Genomic DNA, 20,150 nt, shown 5'->3' on the forward strand with positions numbered 1-20,150 from the left:
AGTGTACTGTTGTGGAGGAAATATGGGGCTCGCAATAGCTGTAGCGCACAATACCGTAAGCTGCAATGACTGCTGTCTGCGCCGCTCGCTGCTGACAAATAAGATAACTCTCGTTCTATCTGGATTGACCTTCGCCAATCAAACTCTCCCTACGCGTTGATGAAGTCAAGGATTCCTATTCGCCCCTAGTCTAACTATTGGCGTGGTACACCGGTCAAATAACCAGTCCACCACGATACCACTCAAAATTCGCTCGCAGGCCTTTAACTATAACTCTGTCCGTTCACACCGCACAATAAGTGTGTCAGCCAACACAGTGAACAACGCTTAATCGCAAGGACTCAATATAGAGTAGCACTTCGATTCGCTCTCCATAGAGGTGCTCTCCCAATGAAGTACTGAGGAGAGACTTGTTCCTTGCTCCAAGAGCGACAACGGAACGACGCCTCTCCACGCCAGACGTGAAGGGGTATATCTTTCGGTCTCTTCCATTATTCCTTCAGCTCAAGGCGTCGGAAATATCGTCTGCCAATCAGCATTGCTCTTCTAAAACGGGAGAATGACGTTTCGTTTAAGGCGACCAATCCGGAAACCTGTAGCATTGGCGTTTGGCGTTTGCTGTTTCCCTGTGAAAATCTCTGAAACTGCGTGCTATGTGTAAAGAATGCGTAAGCGGGCCGCTCCCACACAATGTAGCGAAATTTGCTTTTAAGCTGAACACGGGGTTGTTTCTCCCTTTCACTCAGGCCCACGCTGTCCGCAACATGGGTGGTCACCGACCGACATAGGCTGGGTCGTCCTCTGAAAGGACTAGCGTCCCGTTGTGCGGTTTCCCTCCTAAACTAAAAGCTTCTGTGACCGTCGTGTCTCGAATGTATATGCGTACGCCAGCCTCGAGTATTTCAACCACGGTGCGCTTACTTGTTAATTGCATATCGTTTACATGAATTCATACAAAATTAACTTTATTTTATCGAGTTCGGGTTCGAATGAAGCGTCTTGATGTGCGGAATATGATTGTGAGGGCGGAATATGTAAGCAAGGGAGGCCAGGAGACCACAACGCCTTACAAAGTATTGACCGTTAATGACACGGTACCACAGGACTCACGGATGCCCTCCCACACTGATGTCCAATGGATACCTGTACAGAGGTTTTCCTTGTGAAAAAACCTGTAAAAGTCTTTCGCTTGTGGTGCATGAGTGGTCGGAAAGGCATCACGTTCGTAGCTGAGTTCAACAAAGTAGATTGATACGTGGGAAAGTATTGGGGCAATGTGGTCACATTGACCGTCGAGACAGGGGAGGCTGGCATTAGAACCTCCAAGAGGTTGTGCATAAGGGACGTGGAAGGCCGCACCAACGGTTTGTCATAGTAATGAAGAATAAAGCAGATATCCTGGCTCTAGCATGAACGAGGCTGAGTCCTGTTGCTGAAGTGGCAAGGGTTATATGTGTGTGGGTGTTATGTTGACGAGTTGCGCAACGGATTGATCTGACAAGTACCCTTTGGCTCCTGCAAGATGCAATTTCCACCCCACACTACTACAGGAGTCAGACAGTCTCTCCTATCGTACCAAAAAGAAATGGCTGAAAAACTTTCAGCAATAAATATCTTCTGGGGTTGACCGCTGTAAGGAAAAGACACGAAAATATTACATTTTGTAACGTAGCTAGTGGGATATTTGGGTACTGGAGTATTGCTAGTTAGTGTAAGAAAAACATTAAACGAACAGAAAATATTATTTATTGCAAAATCTGAGAAAGTCAAGTGAAACTTTTACTTATAAACTGATTCACAAATTTCCGGGTTCTTTTCGGAATAGGAGGTTACCTCTTATGGCTAGGAATTCTGTTAATGAAATTTATATACAAAGTGTGGGAAAGCTCTTTTATCCCTTTTCTTTAAGAATGTTATTTACTCGGCAGAATGGCTGAGCACCTCACCTACTCAACTTGAATAATTATTCAATTGAATTTTTCTAAGTACGGTCGAGGCTGTCGCGTGAGAAATGTAATTGAGTGACGTGAATGAAATATGTTATTTTAAAGATATAAGAAAGATGGGGCTGACCTACACTGTAGCGCACAATACTGTGAGCTGCGACGACTATTGCCTACATCGTTCACAGCTGAAAAATAACATAACTATCTCTTTCTATCTGGATTGACCTTCGTCAGTCGAACTCTCACTATGCCTTGATGAAGTCAAGGACTCCTATCTGCCCCTAGTCTAACAACTGACGTGGTACACCGGTCACATAACCAGTCCACTGCGATGCCACTCAATGTTCGCTCGCAGGCACTAACTAATACTCCGTTTGTGTTCACACCGCACATTAAGTGTCACGGCCAACACAGTGAACAAATGTTTAATCGTGAGCGACTCAATATAGAGTATCACTCCGATTTGCTAGCGACAGACGTACTCTCTCAGTGCAGTTCTTAGTAGAGACTTTGTTCCTCGCTCTCTGCGTACATTCTCAAGTGCACTAGCTCCCGCTATGTGTTCCTGCTTCAAGAGCATCACTGGAACGACCCCTCTCTATGCAAAAAGCGAAAGGGTGAATTATCTGCTGTCTTTCCCTCACTCCTCCGGCTCATTGCATCAGAAATAGTCCGCCAATCAGTGTTACTCTTAAAAACGGGAGAATGGCGCTCCGTTTAAGCTGACCCATCTGGAAACATATAGCATCTGCGTTAGGCGTTTACTATCCACCTGTGAGAACTCTGAAACTGCGCACTAGGTCTGTCAAAAAATGCATATGCTGGGGCTCTCCCAAACAATACAGTGGGTTTTGCTTTTAAGGTGAACACGCAAGCCATTATCCCTTTTCTCTGGCAAAAAACTGTTTTGATCCCTGGGCAGTCAGCTGGCCGGTGCAGCTGCATGCTAACTCACCCTCCTACAGACTTTCCAATGGGCTGGTTGCCTCCACCGAACAAAAACTCCTGTGGCCATCGTGTCTTGAATGTTTGTGTACACCAACCTCGACTTTTTAATCTTGGTGGGCACTTGCGATTTATTTATCAATTAAATGGAAATGTGTAAAATTGACTCTAGCCTATTGAGTCTGGGCTCGAATGAAATGTCTTGATATGCAGAATACTATGGTGAGGTAAGAATATGTAAGAAATGAAGGTCATGAGACCATGCCACCTTACAGGATGAGGGTGTTTTAGTGGGCCTTATAGATGGCCGATACAAAGTACCCAAAGGGCGCCTGAAATTGTCGTCCTAGAACCATTGGTAGAGGGAAGATTTGGGCAACATGTACCAACTTAGGCGCAACATAGGCTGGAGTGGAGGTTGTGTTGGATATGGGCTCTTATCGTCTGAAGCAAATGCCGGCAGGCAATGGAGAGCAGCACAGTTAACATGAGCAGCGCTGTCTGACAGAACACAATTTTGGAATCGATCCCGCATGTTGTCCTTTGACTTGAATACTTAATGTGGCATAGGTAAGCATGCATCTGATAGTGTCGTCGAATGAAGAAGGAAATCACATACACATTGCCACTGACAGGAGGAACTGGTGTCAGACCCTGTGAAAGGCACTATCGAAGTCGACTGATACCAGTGCCACACAGAGGCGGAAGGAGGTGGAGAGCATGATGAGATCCTGACATTCGCCTGTGGCAGTTTATAGATTGACACCACGGTCGTGCAACATCTGCTCTGGTGAAAGAATTCAAGACAAAACCGTGTGTATGTATATTGTCAACAGATATGCTTAGATCTTATAGTCTACATTGAGAAGTGTAAGTGGGTCAAATTTTGTGATCTCCAGATCTCGGGACAATTTATCTACTGGAATGAAAATGCTGGCCACAAATGCTTTTGGCAGTGTGGAAGTTGGGAGTGAGCAACCCCTGGAACATTTCAGTCTACCACTGGATCATAAGGTCTCAGAACGCCAGATAGAATTCAATTGAAAGGCCGTCTGGACCTGGCAATTTGTTCGTCGTACCATTGGCGAAGATGTTCACTACCACGTCCTGAGTAATTGCCAGCGCCAAGGATATTGCCTTTGTGGCGTCGAAATTACGTGTGATGTGTTAGAGAACCTCAGGTGTCGCATTGTCCGCTATCCTGTCATCATAAAATTGATGACAGTGGCCAGCAATGATGGAGAAAATAGTCGCCTGTGCACTGACACAGCTACCGTCTTGCTTGAGGAGGGCGGCAGTAGGCTGTTGGTGATGACGACGATGGTCGAACGTGATGTGGAGCGAGGATGGTATTTCTTTGGGCGTGATATCCTGTCTGTCTGATCTCAACACCATAACCTGCAACTTATTGCATGTAAACGAAAGGAGCTTGGCCTTCATGAATTGGCATTTCTTGTGCGTTTTAGGTGATGGTGGATGATTGTCGAGTTCTCGTAGCATGGTGTAGTAATCATTCATGGTGTCATGGTGCCACGCAAGCGATTCTTTCCCAAAATGAACCAACTCGCTCATGATCATTGCTCTGGCGCAGTTGAGCCACCACGTCAGTATAGAAGGGTGCCTGGGAAGGTAGCGTTCAGAGGAAGTCCACATCGCTGCATGCTGTCGAAAAATTTTGGCACGGAGGGGAAACTTGTTAAGCTTCCATACCCCACAATTGTGCCAGACCGAATGAAGTGGAAGTAGGAGGGAGATAATGAGTGTGCAGCAGTCAGAAAATATGAGTGGCCTTTTTTCCAAGGCGAGCACTATGGACTGGAGTGTATCGGAGACAAAGATGCGATATATCCTGCTTGCGGAATAGCTTGTAATATGTGCGTGGCTGGGGGCATCACCATGGAACTTTTCCCATGTGTCAGTAAGGTGGAGTTCTTCCACCATTGTATGAAGAAGGTCCAGGCATGGTGGGTAGCTGGGATGTTGGTATTTCGGACACAATAAGCAACTAAAGTCTCCTCCAACTATAGTGTGGTCGAACTGACCAATGAATAGAGGGACAATGCCTACAGAATAAAAAACAGAACATTGACGTTGGTTGTATGTGCCTGACCGAGCATGTAGATTGATGATACACATTCCGAACATATTAATGGCCATGCACTGTACGGAAGGGAGCATGGTCAGGTCTATGAGTCGAAGCTCCTCTCGGACATAGATCTCCAGCCCACACCCAGCCTGATGACCAACAAAGTGGTGCAAGTCATATCATTAAATATTCGAAACCGTCACAGTATTCATCACTTGTAATAGGGCAATGTCGACATCTGACATACGAATCATGTCTCAGAATAAGTGCATCTTCACTATACTGTGAATCATATTGGTACTGACTGTGACCACTTTGTACACCTATAGTGGAGTCACTGAAAGTTGATCCACCATCGCTGAAAGAGGAAATGGATTTAGTCAATGGGTGATCTTACCCTACTACGCCCAACTGCAGGAGGCACACTTGCAAGTCATTGGGTATGTCGACCATTGTGTGGATCACTGATGCATCTCGTTCATTTGTCTCCCCATGATGTTGTGGCAAGGGAGTGTTCAGTGCCCATAAAGTCTTCCTCAGTAAGGGAATCGTTGTGTGATGCTGGCGGGGATACAATTTCTCCACCTGTACATTGTTGGTTATGCAGTCCACAGAAGGGATGGGCACTGGCGTGATCATTGTACAATGTTGTCTGTCACTGTCACCGCCAGCTGACATCGAGTGGTAGGCTTCGTCTGTACATGTGACGTTATCATTCTCGTACGCGGGATTGTCAGCGGTTCCTGGTATTGACCCGCGCCTCCGCTTGTGTAGCTGTGGTGAACATTGCTTGTGAACATGTCCCTCTGCGTCAGATTACAGCAACGAGTCCTGCTGTCTGGATCTGAAAGCTTCTGTCGGCATCACAAGGGAGCCAAGTGCGGACATGGTGGCGACACTATTCGTGGTGTTGGGGAGAGGAGGTTGATGTGTGGCAGTCTCTCTGTCTCCTGGTCTCATCGCAACGTCCAGACCATCGCTTTCAAAGGGGTGTTGCGGGCTGGGGTGGCTAAGTGGCAGGATTTGTGAACTCGTGGCATCTGTAAGCGCCACTTCGTACGTCATCGGTAGATTAGTCCAGTTGGCAGCGGATATCACGTTCATAGGCAGTAATCGCGCGATCTGTCGCTGTGTACATTCCGAAGGAAGACGTCCATCTTTTCTACATCCCGAGAACATGCGAGGTTGGCCATCGTACATGATAATGGCTCTGTAGCCCCCTATGCGGAAGTAGGAAGGCACATGGCTAAGGAGATCGAAACGCCCTTGTTAGACACCACCGAAGACTGTGTATGTCTTGAAGTGTGCCCATTTTCGGCTATGTGATTGAGGACAGTGCCATAGCGGTGGAGGGTAGTTACCACAGCTTCAGCAGGTAGTTTAAAAGGCAGGTCAAAAACTCTTAAATTGTTCAGACACCCAAATCCGCGTGATCGACGGTCACAGTTTCTACGTTGCCATCTGTGTGGCATAAGCGAAGTCCCTGACTTGCTTCTCAGATTTGTCACACGTAGCGTCACTGATAATCTTCAAGTACACTGTGCTGCTGACGATGGAAAAGTATATGCCTATGATGTCCCATATTGGTATCTTTAGCTTACCTCTTAAGAACCGTTCCACATCGAGTTATTTGAGTCTTGCGAAGTCGGGGCAAATTGTAAATCGTAGCGTTGCTTTACGATTTGGTTTCCCATTCGGTCTTGCTGTAGTCTGATTCACGAACGATGGCAGTTCTCGCAGGTCGAGAAATGGACGAGGACTGTGTTGTTGCCGATTCCCAGCGACAGTGGTGGTACGCTCTTACTAGTGCTTTGCACTTGAAGTAAGTGTGTATCCTATAGACTATATCTTCAATTTTTTGTCTACATTTTGTCGCTTACCATCACCATCAGCCACGACAACTCGTAACAAACGAAATTGAAATAACTAAAGAGATCTCTGTAGTCACGCTTAACGCTCACAATGAGTACGACATTCACAGCAGATAACTCAGGACGCTACTGAACGTTCGTTGGCTGTCGGACAAAGCGTGACGTATGTGCGCAGAACGAGCCCAAATTTGACCGCCATCGTCTGTGACTCCAGTGCAGCAGGCGTTCGTGTAAGGGGCGATATAAACAATAAACACAGGCAAGCATTGCCCCGCGCACGGAACACAGGTAAACGTCTGCACTGTGGCCCTGGCAACGGCAGAATGGCACTAAACTACACACTAGTGTATCATGCGAAATTACGATGGCTTCAAAACGGGGACCTTACGCCTGGGGACCTCTCGTTATTAGTCAACATCCAGAAATATATCAAAAACAGGGAAAAATAATGATAATGATGAAGCAATAAATATGACGTTTTCTCGAGTCGTTCATGTAACAACAAAATAACCAAGAACGAAAAATAGCCATAATTATTCACAACAGCTGCTCAAAGTTTCCTCCTCCAACCTGATTTCACACACTGCAACGCTGTACCAAGGAGTCTGCAGGTTTTACAGAATCAAAAGTTCCCTGATTTCATAAAATACTAAAATTATTGTCTCAGAAACTCTCCGACGGTGTCTATTGGAGTCGCAAAGACAATTTTCATCACAAATCCCCCACAGAAAAAATCCAAAGGAGCAATCAATATGTGGCGTTCGATTTGCCCAGGGAAGTGGACCATCTCGGCCAATCCACTTTTGCGGATACAACGCATCTAAATGCTCCCAACAGCAACAACTAATTGCTGCAGTGCGCCATAATTTTGGTGCCACATTACATGACGGATTATCAGAGGAACGTCTTTTAAATAGAACGGAAGGACGTTTACACGGAACGCTAAATACGTCCGTCCGTTTAAACGGGGAGGAAGTAGGACGGGATCTAACCAACAGTCGTCTACGAGACCTGCCCAAATGTTCACCCCAAACTATAAATTGTTATAAGTCCACATACGTGCTGTGCGTATTTTCGTCGTTGCAAATGTGACTGTTTGTTGAGATGAATGTCTATCCCTGATGAAGCATGCCTCATCTTCCCACAATATCCTACTCCAGAAATCTGGAACTTCTATGCGTTTATTTAAGTACTATAGGGCATACTGATTCCGAGAGGTTGTACGAAAACAAATTTTCGTCGTGGAAGACTTCCAATACTACAGCATGCGGAACCTGTAGTTACAAACTAACGTATGTATTTCATTATGTTTAGTTTTCAGGCATAATTGAAGAACATAAAATTACGTTTACTCCAGACAAATTACCTATGGTTCTCGAGCTGATAGTAGGGTTTGCAACAACCATATCAAGAACGTTTCCTTCAAATTGAACGGCCCGCACATAGCGTTGTCACCCAGTGTCAACTTTTTTCACAACAAAACTTCCTGTCTCCCTTAATCGTCTGTCATCCGCTGCAAATGTATTCACACATGGAATAACGAGGTTCAGAAATCTTGCGTTGTGAACAGTGTGGACGTCCAGTGCATTTTGATTCACAGCGCCGTATCCTAAATGAATATCGACGTATTTGACGAAGGATTACCGATGAAGCGGCATGGTAGCACTACTTTCACTTTCGAGTACATTCGCAGCTAAACGTACACCTTCAACAACGATCTACTGCGTCAGTATTATTGCCAAACATGATCGAATAACTAGCAGTCAAAAGTCTGCTACGCAAGCTGATACCAGTAATGGAAGATTTTCTCATAGCGTAGATGGTAGCGCGCGAGACTCCTGGTTCAGGTTCAATCCCTTCTACTGTCAATTGTTTAATTTTTGTATTGGTTTCTTGTTCAGCTTAAGGAAGCCAAACGAAGAACACGTTTGGTAACACCGCCTCGGGCAGGCTGCTTGAATTTCTGTCTGCGGCGACCTGATTCGCTAACTTCAATGCTAAATGACTCGAAACGTGCAACTTATCGAATTTTTTCTTAACAGTTATTTCTCAGCACAACTTCCCCTGCAACACCCTTACGAGCTTTTCAGACTGTTCCTGACCACCCTGTAGGATTGTGTAAGCTGAAACTTCTTTTCACTTCAGGAATAACAATGGTGTCTGACCTCTGGTGCATTCTCTGAAGGCTTCTGTTACATATGAGAGCTAACAAAGGGTACATGCACACTATGGACAGGTGATCTCAGTTATACGTGTTTCTCTGATGTTGGAGAAACGCTTGTAAGTCACGAACTCAATCAAAAGGTGCTATAAGTTAACATTAAATGAAAAAAAGTATTCTGACCATTATCGTTAACACTGCAGATTTTTTAAATGTAAACATTGTATAAAATATTCGCCCGTATATGCTGGAGAAACATGACATGACTCTATATTGTTAGGTCGTGAACCTTATGCGATAAAATCCATTTGGCAGAAGCACTGAAACAATGAATCGCTGTGCAACTGACACACAATCAAGAACTCTTCCAACTTGTACACTCCATAGTGTGGCATCGTATGTTCGCAAATATCGACGTGCACATTCATGGTACATACAGCTGATCTAAACCCACGCGTTTACAGACCAACCCTCGCCAGGCTCTGAAAATGGGTGATATAGTACTTCTCTCACATTTGTTCCCACTGGGTGCTTTTGCTTATGCGTAAGTGAAATACTTGTTACAGTCAGTCTGGGCTGTTTTCATAAATCACTGATGCTAACGTTTTTCGCATTTTGTACATCAGTACCTCAAATGTCAGACGAGTGTCTGGTGTGACATAATCTTCTCCATCAGACTTAGCTTGTACGTACGTAGGGTCTCCATATAGTACGTCATCAGGGATTCTAACTGATGCTCTACTTGAACAACTACATACTAGCCCTTTTTTCAATACGACAGTGATGTATTGGTGGAGGGGGGGGGGGGGGGGGGGAGGGACCAAGACCATTTGCGGCTAATCTTTCGCCTTGCTTGTTTTAAAATTCCTACTTTCGCGCCGTCTTGTATGCCGCCGAGGCAATTAAATTCGAAGATTAAACTCAGAGAATTATGCTAGTAAATGTATTGCCACTGATCTGCCTTCAGGAGTCTCTACATGGTGATGACGCATGTCAGCTTCGCCCAGATGCAACTGATCTGGATCACAATGTAGATACTAGTTTCTTATCGGAATTTGGTTGGAGGCGACGTGATATTGTGCTAGATTTGCACACCGGTGTTGAATCTCCACGGAGCTTAATGAACCGTCTATTTGAAGGTGTTTGCGAACTATAGTCCTGTACTCTTTTTACCAGACTAAGCTACTTCATATCGTTGTATTCCATCACCTCTCTCGTTCGACACAGATGCCAGTGTGTCTGACCAACCATCGATGTAGTACTGTATACAGAACAGAGAGAACAGACCAGTTTACAGATCTCTCTGAAAGGAAAAATGTTAGTACGCCCAATGTGAGCAAGCGTTCGACTTAAGTGCTAAAATAATGTAATGTCATAGGCTATTAACGTCGTACATAATCGGGGGAGATGAGTTTGGTTTCTAGAGGAAACACTGACCTTATGACTAATATTAGAAGATGGACTGAAGAAACGCAAATCTGCATTTATAGAAGTCGTAGATTTAGAGAAAACTTTTGACAATGTTGACTGGACTACACACTTTGGAATACTGACGGTATCAGGGAACGAAAGATGGTCTACAATTTGTACGGAAACCAGAGTGCAGTTGACGAGTTTAAGGAGAAGAAGGGGATGCAGTAGTTGAGAAGGGAGTGAGACAGGGTAGCCTATCCCCGATGTTAGGCAGTCTGTGTAAGGAGCAAGCAGTAAAGGAAACCAAAGAGAAATTTGGAAAGGGAATTAAACTACTGATAAAAAGTAAGAAGTTCGAGTTTGATCGATGCTGTTGTAGAATTTGGAAGATCAATTGAACGGAATAGATAAATCTGATAAGAGGTTATAAGATGAGCATCAACTAAAGTAAGAAAAAAGTTAAAGGAGTATTACCAAATTAACTCAGGCGATATTGAGGGAGTCAGATTAGAAAATGAGGTACTAAAAATGCTAGATGAGTTTTACTATTTGGCAAGCGAAACATCTGACGATAGCTGAACCAGAGAGGATATAAAACCCGACTGGCATTAGCAAAATGGTTCAAATGGCTCTGAGCACTATGCGACTTAACTTTTGAGGTCATCAGTCGCCTAGAACTTAGAACTATTTAAACCTAACTAACCTAAGGACATCACACACATCCATGCCCGAGGCAGGATTCGAACCAGCGACCGTAGCAGTCGCCCGGTTCCAGACTGTAGCGCCTAGAAACGCACGGCCACTCCGGCCGGCGGCATTAGCAAGAAAAGCATTTTCCTAAGAAAGAACAATTTTTCAACATAGAATATAAATTTAATTGTTAAAAAGCCTTTTCTAGAGGCATTTGTCTGGAGTGTAGCCTTGTACGGGAATGAAATGTGAACGATAAGCAGTTCAGACAAGAAGAGAATAGAAGATTTAGAAATGTGGTGCAACAGAAGAATGCTGAAGATTAGCAGGGTGGATTATGTAATTAATGAAAAGTTCTTGAATCGATTTGGGGAGCACTCAAATTCGTGGCGCAACTTGACGCATCAAGGAATACTTGCATTGGTAATGAAGGGAGTGCGGGAGTAAACACTTTAGAGTGAGACAAATGCTCGAGTACATTGTTAAGGTTTAAAGGGATGCAGATTGCAGTAGTAATGCAGAAATGAAAAAAAAAACTTGCACAGGGCAGAATGGCGTGGAGGGCTGCATAAAGACAGTCTTTTCACTGAAGTCAACAACGAAACAGTCTATAGCTTGTTATCATTAACACAAACAGAAGATGCATCAAAATTAGTAGCTTTTGCTCTTTTTTGTGTCTGAAAGTTTGAGTCTCAACCTATCTAAATAGCGATCACCACTCCATTTCTATCTTTCTGACTCTTCTGTGCTACTGCTCTGCTGACTTTGCACTGGTGGCAAGGAGGCGTAATTTGATGACTCGATCTACACATGTGATGCACAAAATAATACATCGCTCTTTGACTACTGTGCGTTTCAAACTTCATACTGGTTTGAACAAGAAGCAGCAAATACTGTTGTTCCATTTTAGCATTTCCTATAGCACGTTTGCTCAACGCCTTATTACCGCAACGTGAGAGCGCGGCCTCACGTGCTATTTTCCTGGAATACTCTTCAAAGCGGCTTCCGCTCCGTGTAAGGACGTTAAAGCTTCACGTTCCGGCACGCGACTTGACGTGAGTCAGACTCGACGTCTTCGTTCCACCGATAAGTGGCGCAAAGCTGTTTTGCGTAAGTGCGCCGCGACAGGTGCAGCCCTACCATAAACAAATTTTACTTCAGCCTTCCGAGTAAATCATGTGGGACCGAAGAAACCTGGAAGCCCTAGGGGAGTCACAGAGATGAACGCAATGAGCTGGCACTGAGGAGAAGTGTGAGGGTACTACCACTCGTTGCTTGTGTTTTTATGATAAGACTATCTCTCCGTAGATGTACAACTACGCAGAGGAAGGCAGCTTGAGCGAAGTAGTTTACCCCGGAATCCTGGACGTTTTGGTGAACTGGGAGGTCTGCCTTTTCCCAACATTTTTGTATATTCTCTCACAACCATATTTCTGTTGCGTAGCTCAAGACGGATTACATTATACAGTGCTGTACTGTAAGTCATAAACATGTAACGTGAACATCAGTTGCTCCATCACACGCGACTGGGACGTTCTCAAAATTACATCTGCGTTTGGATAACGCTTCGTAAAGGATAAAGGGCTGCGTTCGGTCTATCAAGATGTTCTCATTTCATTCGCTAATCTAGAAACACCAACCATAGTTTCTATGGCAGATTTCGATCGCGTATATAGTCCAAGGTCTAGATACACCAGACGCACTATTTACTCAAGTCCTTGGTTTCCTAAGACATTACGGAAGGGCAACGGGTCAGCGAACCGGATCGTCCATATGTGAGATTTTCGTAGTTTACCTAAATCATTACAAGTCAAAGAATGAGAAAATTCCATTTAAATGATTACGGAATTTTCTCCGCCGTCCTATTCAAAAAGAACAATGTCTGTATTCGGATAAAAAGGAACAGCAAACTATTATGACCAAGTCTGAGGTATTCAGATATATTTTCCTGGAGGAATACAGTAATTACTTTCTCAGTTGTTTTAACCAGCTTGTAATTTACTGGGCGTATCTTGAGTTAGGCCTATTCTGTTTCCGACTGTTTTATACAGAACAGCTAAGTTTCAGTTTATGAGGAAATACGTTTTTTGCGTTTCTGTCAAACGAAACGGTAATAAGAGAAAGCTACGTAAGAAGAAAGGTGAATGAATTACGGTCTTAAATCATTTATCGTTAAGAGATTTTAGTACATGGGGCTAAATTATTATGTGTAATGCACGAATTATTAGGATGTTGTTTAGCACGAGAAATAAACTACAAATCTCTACTGTTCCCCGTACTAGCCATTCCTGACCATCGTTAAAATCAAATTTTGAGTTTCTCCTGGTGTTCGAAAATTTGAAGATTTTCTTTACACATCTGATCTCCAGCCTGAAAGCGTGTTACATTATTGTCCAGGACTACTCAGTTTGTAAACAAATAAAACAGTCTATTAATCTACACTTACAGATTTGGTTCATTTTACGCTATCCATTCCGGGGCTACGGGTTCTTTACTTGAGTCTAGAAAACACCAGAAATCAGATTAAGTGATTTACTGTTTCATGGACCGCTGTTAATGACTGTTTCTGACATGTGTCCCTCTTGTGTGATTAAATGCTGCAAATAATGCTAAGTGTAGTAGTATCTCTAAAGTATAAATGACTTATTTATAGGAGCTAAAAAGTTGTAGAAGGTGTACTAAGTTCGAACTAGCCATCCTCATATAGTGGTTAATAAATCTACACTTATTTCTTCGTATGGTATATTGCACACATATACGATGAACCATCTATGTTCTTGTTGTTTTACTATGAAAGGTTATTTTGGATCTATTTGCAGGACAGAACTAACGTAGCTGTTCTTGTCAATATGTAGGCGTACAACTTTGTCCAAGCGAAAGGTTGAATATTGTAACACTAGAGTGTGGTACACGAAACGCACAGACAGCTAACGATAACCTTTAGAAACGAGAATCAGCAGTTTCCAGACGACAACCTAGCGAGGTGAAAGCAGAAGTCATATGTAAATAAATAGCAGGAACTTTATTTTTCCAGTCTTGATGGTGAAATTGCCCATTGAAGATTCAACAGAAGAATCCCTTGTTATAGTGTTGTAAATCCGATGCAGTCGCCAAGTTACAGCTGATAATCAAGGTAAATTATGAAATAATTGTAATTAAAGTTGTTAAAACGTATTGTAAACTCAGAAGCTCTGCGATAGTCCCAGGCGCCAATAAAAATCAGTCAAATTCATTCCAAACAGACCTCGTCGTCAGTTCAATTAAATCCCAAATTCATAGTTAGACTTGGGGTCTCCTCTTTCCGACAATAAATGCGTCGAGTTAAAATTTATTTGAATCAGTCTAATTTATTACGAGCATATTTCGACAGTGCTGTCGCTACAGACAGAAGCAGTGTGCTACAAAACGTTGCTAACAAACGTCATAACTTTATTTCGTCACATACTAGCAAGAAAATAAGCCACAGTCATGTCTCCTTGAGTATACAATATACTTCTCCTCAAATGTAGCGACTCATTCTGCTACTGATGTATTGGTGCTCGACTCGAGAGCTCGATTCTTCTCCGAGGATGATGTATAGACGGAACGCTCCCCTTTCGCCATTGGTTGTTGTGTTAACATAATTCGTGTCTGTAGAATCACAGATATCCTATACACAACTGAAAAATTCTTCCCTCTCCAGTCTTGGAGGCAAAAATAATGATATATTGAATATTCCGGGCAATTTAAGTTGTTCAGCGACTCTCTTCAGTACGTAGTGTATCACATGGGGGGGCGAATGTTTTGCATTTTTCTGCTGTGGAATGGTCTGAAACGGGGTCATGTCAGCTCGCAGAAGCCAGCTGGCAAAGGGAACGAATTAATACGCAAAGATATTGCAAGGCAAGTCACTGAAAAGGCTTTGCACAAACTTCATGCAGGACTGCAGTTTCCGGTACACATTTGAAATTATATCAGAGCTTTATGATTGCATATGCAACATTCAAAAATATAGGAGCTGTAGAACAGCTATAACCGTGCCATAGTTACACCTAACTAGACAGGGAAGAAGATGTAAACGGTTAAATTTATTTAAGGAAAAAGCATAGCAATGTTACCGAGCAAGATATCCAGGCTTTAACTGACTGATGGTTGTTGGAGAGTTCTGCTTACATGAAATTTTCTTTAAAAGGAATCTTGTGTGAGATGTTAAAAATGAATGTCCAACCACTACTCGAACAACGATCTCTGCAGTTCGGTGCCAGAGTGCTACCGATAAAACTGGGGTATTCGAATACTCTTCACGGACTCGCTCGAGGCTTCAACTTGACACTTCATTCCGTTTCTTCTCCTAAGAGACTCTCCCAAAATACGGATCCCCCGCTGTAACTGGGGTGTTACTGAGGTTGCAAGTTCTTAGCATAGTGAACTTTTGGTATGGAGACATATTAATGCCAAATTCAAAGCTTCAGTTGGTCTGTGAGGCGTATTATGAAAGACAAGCGCCTTTGTTCAAGCCCTGGTCCTAATTTTCGTTGTAATTTCTCTTACAGCTTTATTATAGCGTATACTGATATAGAGTTTAAGTTTATTATTTATCCTCAGTAATGTGGTCTTCAGGCACTGTTGAATTCCCAAGCGTCACTCTGAACTTCCTACAAACAGTGAAATTCTCTTCCGAAGTGAGTGAAAACATTGGTGCAGCACAACAGATACTGTGGGACTGGACACCAAAGTTACACAGATGATAAATAATTCTGCATTGAGTGTTTTCTGATAAGGAACTAAAGGTCGTAACTTATTCTTGGATGCGTTACTGGTGTCCCAACAACACTACCACTATTCATTCTTGGAAGAGCGCATTTTACAGGCAACGAGTATTTACTGATGAACTTTCTAACACGATTCGTTTCATAACCCGTCATTTCGATGTTCGTCGACTATTAAAAGGAAGAACCGCGTTAGGATCTTCCTAAGAGGAACAGTTTTGGAATGCTGAATTCTATCTATCCCAAGAAAATATCATTTTAGGCATGACAACCTTAGTAAAACAAATTTTTGACAACAAATTCTGTGAAACTTCTACTGTTGCTGACGGCGGACATTTTTGAATACTCCATATACCACTCAGTACACAACGATAAATATGCTAACGCAGCACCTTTTGCTCCTCGCTCCCAATACCTAGAAAACATATCACGGACAGAATTTCAGTCCTTCATATAGTTAATTTCTATAGGCTACGAAAACCTCCAAAACAGATCTTTTTCTCAACATGAAGAAAGCTTCTCAATTTCTTCTACAGGTCAGTGAGCCTTACCTATGTCCTTGACAAGTATTATATCAAAACAAACAAATGCTTTTCTTGTTTATCAACGTTGCTTCTGTCCCAACTTCTTTCTCGACAGCCACCTTCTATTCCTCGCATCTCTCCCGTAAAAATATGGGACTAAGCGTAAATTATCCATATTTTCATCTGGAAAAGTCTATGACAGTGCGTGGCTTTCCCATCTCTTTGTTAAGCTCCAGTTTTAGCCTTTTTGCGTCCTTTTTATTAATTCCCACCATATACAGCCATTAACAACGCCAATTCCCGCGTCTTTCAACACACGCGAGATGTTTTCCGAAGGTTTGTCCTCTTTTTATTCCAAAATATCCTTTACAGTGTTGATGTATCTAATCAATCTTCTCCTTTCAACCTCGACAGCCACCTTCTATTCCTCGCATCTCTCCCGTAAAAATAGGGGACTAAGAGTAAATTATCCATATTTTCATCTGGAAAAGTCTATGACAGTGCGTGGCTTTCCCATCTCTTTGTTAAGCTCCAGTTTTAGCCTTTTTGCGTCCTTTTTATTAATTCCCACCATATACAGCCATTAACAACGCCAATTCCCGCGTCTTTCAACACACGCGAGATGTTTTCCGAAGGTTTGTCCTCTTTTTATTCCAAAATATCCTTTACAGTGTTGATGTATCTAATCAATCTTCTCCTTTCAACCTCGACAGCCACCTTCTATTCCTCGCATCTCTCCCGTAAAAATAGGGGACTAAGCGTAAATTATCCATATTTTCATCTGGAAAAGTCTATGACAGTGCGTGGCTTTCCCATCTCTTTGTTAAGCTCCAGTTGTAGCCTTTTTGCGTCCTTTTTATTAATTCCCACCATATACAGCCATTAACAACGCCAATTCCCGCGTCTTTCAACACACGCGAGATGTTTTCCGAAGGTTTGTCCTCTTTTTATTCCAAAATATCCTTTACAGTGTTGATGTAGCTAATCAATCTTCTCCTTTCAACCTCCTCCATTTTGGTGACACCTCTTTCCTACCACCTTCAACCCACCATATCAAAATTCTGAAGATCCCTCCAGCAACATTTCAACCATTTTTCCTCCTGCTGCATGGCACTTCCAAGGTCCAGGCAGTAATAATGGATGAATCACATGTGGTCCCCTTCCCTGTGGCTTCTACATCCCTTTACAAATGTACATTTCAACTAATTAACACGCTAAATTAATTTGGACTAACGCTCAATTGTAAATTAACGTGAAACACCCTCTGTCAACTATCCAACAGAAATCCGTCAACCAACTAAAAGTACTTCACCATCCTACATACCTATGAAGCCTTGATTAAATCTCTCATCTGCCCTGTCAATGTTGACTATTTTCGCTACACCAAATTTGTATTAATCCCTTAATCCTCGAACGCTCTGCACTTCGTTTTTCGTATCCATTTACCCTACTATGTATGAATTCTTTATCACTTCATCAGCTTTCCATCCCTCTCTGTCCATAGTGAATGGCACATTTTTCCTACGCATACGGGTCGCTACTCCATACATCCCTCCAAACTCTTTATCTACATAACCCACATCCTCTTTCATTGCAATAAGACTCCCAAATCTAGATCCATAAGTAGGGTGTCACTGCGTTTTATGGCCAGAAAAGCTCAACACTTTCTCAACATCCAGGTCATTCCAGGAATTCTCCCATCATCACCTCTGGCCTTTGCGCCAAACCCATTACCAGAGTCCCGACATCATCGCGTCATTGCCCTGTGAGGGACACCCCAAATCCACGCCCCCCTGTCTCTGGTCACCCACCTCCAACACCCCTACCACCAAGTCCCGACTCAGCTAATCGCCTGCAATTTGAACCTGCAACTCTTCAAGCAATTTTTGTGATGTGATTGTGTGTGCACCATAATCTGTTGTACAGCATGAAGTTCTGCCACTAGCAGCAGCGATCATTTGGGAAGAAGAAGACAAGAGGAAAGTATTTGATTATTATTAGCAAAACCTACCAGCTAATGTTACATTGTTTCTGATAATGTCCTGACGTTCTCTGTTTACACATTGGTTTTTATCGTCACTGTTACAGATCCTACTCTGGTGCTGGTTGAACTACGTCTGTACCACAGCAGCAGTCTTCGCGACTTGTTGTTCAGGTATGCAATAGTACAGCTACAGCAGCCCCTGAACCAATGCATGTAAAGCAATTAGAACAGTATATTAATGCTTGTATTCAACCAGCTTCAAAAAACACCATTGTTGATCTTGTAACTGTAAAATCTGTGCAGGCTAAGTTTACTGAAAGAATGCCTATATATGTAAATGCACTTACACGCCTCAATATGATTCAGGCCGAATTCAAGGCATAAAGAAAATAATTATTTGGGCACTTCTGTAAAACGGAGTGATTGATTCTGTATATATACTTCTACAGATAAATAAAAACACTCATAAAAAATTGTTCCCTTTTGCTTCTACTCCACAATAAGTTAAATGATGAAGATCTTTTCTAAATAATAGCACTGATATAACAAATTCACTTACAGTTTATTACCAGTAACAATATTTTATTTAAAAAAAGAGATTTTATACAGAGTGAATTACCAACGCAAATAATGAGGAAACGGAAAGCGCTGTTGCTGTGCGGTTTTCACATAATGGACTGGTAGTCAGGGGTTCAATTGTTAGCCAATAAAAATTTTGTAACAATTCGTAGATTTTTTTTTGTAAACATACACTTTTTAAATGGAACAGTGTCTGCTGATAGTAAAAATGCTAGTCGTTTATGATATACTGCATTTTGAAAAGTTCTACACTGACACTTGTTTTCTGCCATTCAACCTGTGTAAATGGTAGGTACGATGTTGTTATGTTTGTTTACAGCATGCTTTAATGTTCCTTGAGTGCATCGCGACTTGCTAGTCAGTTAGTGTGACAGTCCAAGTAATAGGTCGTGAGTGAACGATGGCATTTTCCAATCACAAAAAGATGACAAGCTCATCGTATGTGGAGAGTGTAGGAAGAATGCAGTTCATTCTTGTATGGTGTATATGGCAGGATATACCAACAGACGTCAGTCAATTAGGCAATTATTTATTAACCTCGACGGCAGCTGTGGCCGAGCGGTTCTAGGCGCTTCAGTCCGGAACAGCGCTGCTGCTACGGTCGCAGGTTCGATTCCTGCCTCGGGAATAGATGTGTGTGATGTCCTTAGGTCAGTTAGGTTTAAGTAGTTCTAAGTCTACGGGATTTATGACCTCAGATGTTAAGTCCCATAGTGCTTAGGGCCATTTTAACTATTTTATCAACCTCCTCCACCCATTATATGAAAGTGGTAGCGCAATACCTAGACAACGCAACAGAAGGAAACAAGTAATGACAGAAGAGGGGGAAATTAATGTACTTACTGCTGTTGCAGTTGATCTGCACGTTAGTTCTGTCCAACTGCACGAGGAAGTGGCATTAGTCAGGGAAGCGTCCCACCAATTCTCCATCAACATAGATTCCATCCCTATCACAACCCTCTCCATCAACATCTGCATGGAAACGATTATGAGAATCGTGTTGATTTCTGTATATGGGCATCAAGACAGGATACTCCAGATGTGTCATGTATCTTGTTTAGTAATGAAGCCACATTTACCAGTCACAGCCAGGTAAACCGCCGAAGCACTCACTATAGGTCTTTTGACAATCCCTGCTGGCTTCATCAGGTGAAATGTCAGCGTCCGTGGAGTTTAAACGTGTGGTGTGGGGTAGTGAACCAT

At 42.8% G+C, this 20,150-nt stretch overlaps 1 long non-coding RNA gene across 1 annotated transcript in view; it reads left to right on the top strand.

Annotated features, from left to right (window-relative positions):
• LOC126457333 (uncharacterized) overlaps positions 1 to 18,762 on the top strand; it is a 91,824-nt gene extending 73,062 nt beyond the window's left edge. Inside the window, exon 3 of the long non-coding RNA XR_007585457.1 lies at positions 18,473 to 18,762. This is a non-coding gene — a long non-coding RNA (uncharacterized LOC126457333). The remainder of the gene's footprint in view (positions 1 to 18,472) is intronic.
• The last annotated feature ends 1,388 nt before the right edge of the window (positions 18,763 to 20,150 follow it).

The sequence above is a fragment of the Schistocerca serialis genome, chromosome 1 (genome assembly GCF_023864345.2).
Source record: "Schistocerca serialis cubense isolate TAMUIC-IGC-003099 chromosome 1, iqSchSeri2.2, whole genome shotgun sequence".
NCBI lineage: Eukaryota > Metazoa > Arthropoda > Insecta > Orthoptera > Acrididae > Schistocerca > Schistocerca serialis.